At 66.1% G+C, this 576-nt stretch overlaps 1 protein-coding gene across 1 annotated transcript in view; it reads left to right on the forward strand.

Annotated features, from left to right (window-relative positions):
- LOC102379943 (mucin-17-like) overlaps window positions 1–576 on the forward strand; it is a 7237-nt gene that overhangs the window by 1154 nt on the left and 5507 nt on the right. The window lies entirely within an intron of this gene.

Genomic DNA, 576 nt, shown 5'->3' on the forward strand with positions numbered 1-576 from the left:
CGGGGGTGGGGGGGCGGGGAATGCCTTCCTGTTGCCATGGTGACCCTGTAGAGAGTCCCAGCATCCCGCCCTCGGCCCCCCCCACCTCAGCTCCCCCACCAAAGAACCCAGGGGTCCGGGGAGCTGGGTGTGCCGTGAGTGCGCGTGTGCGTGTGGGGAGGGTGTTTGCTTCGGGGTGAGGTGACGTCAGGGGGGTTATCTGGCCCCCACCCCAAACCCAAACACCCAGGGAGGGGTCACGCGGCCTCACGCATGTGTGACACGTTTGTGCGGGGAGAGCCTCCCTACTGCCTGCAGGGCCTGGGGGGAGGCAGGCGTGAGGCCTTGCACATGCGTGTGCATGCCATGCCCAGGTTCATGGGTGCACACCTTCTCGTGTGAGCCTGTTGCATGGATTTGAATGGCCTGAGGACCCCTTCCCCCTTGCTGGGGTGGGGGGTGCCCGGATTCTTTATAGGGGAGGGGGCCAGGGTGAGAGCAGGGGCCTGGATGCTTGGGTTTGTGGGGGGAGGCGGGTCAGGGCTGGGCACCCTGATGCCTGGGTTCCCTATAGAGATGGTGGGGGGGTGAGAGCAG

Source organism: Alligator sinensis, unplaced genomic scaffold (genome assembly GCF_000455745.1).
Source record: "Alligator sinensis unplaced genomic scaffold, ASM45574v1 scaffold553_1, whole genome shotgun sequence".
Lineage (NCBI taxonomy): Eukaryota > Metazoa > Chordata > Crocodylia > Alligatoridae > Alligator > Alligator sinensis.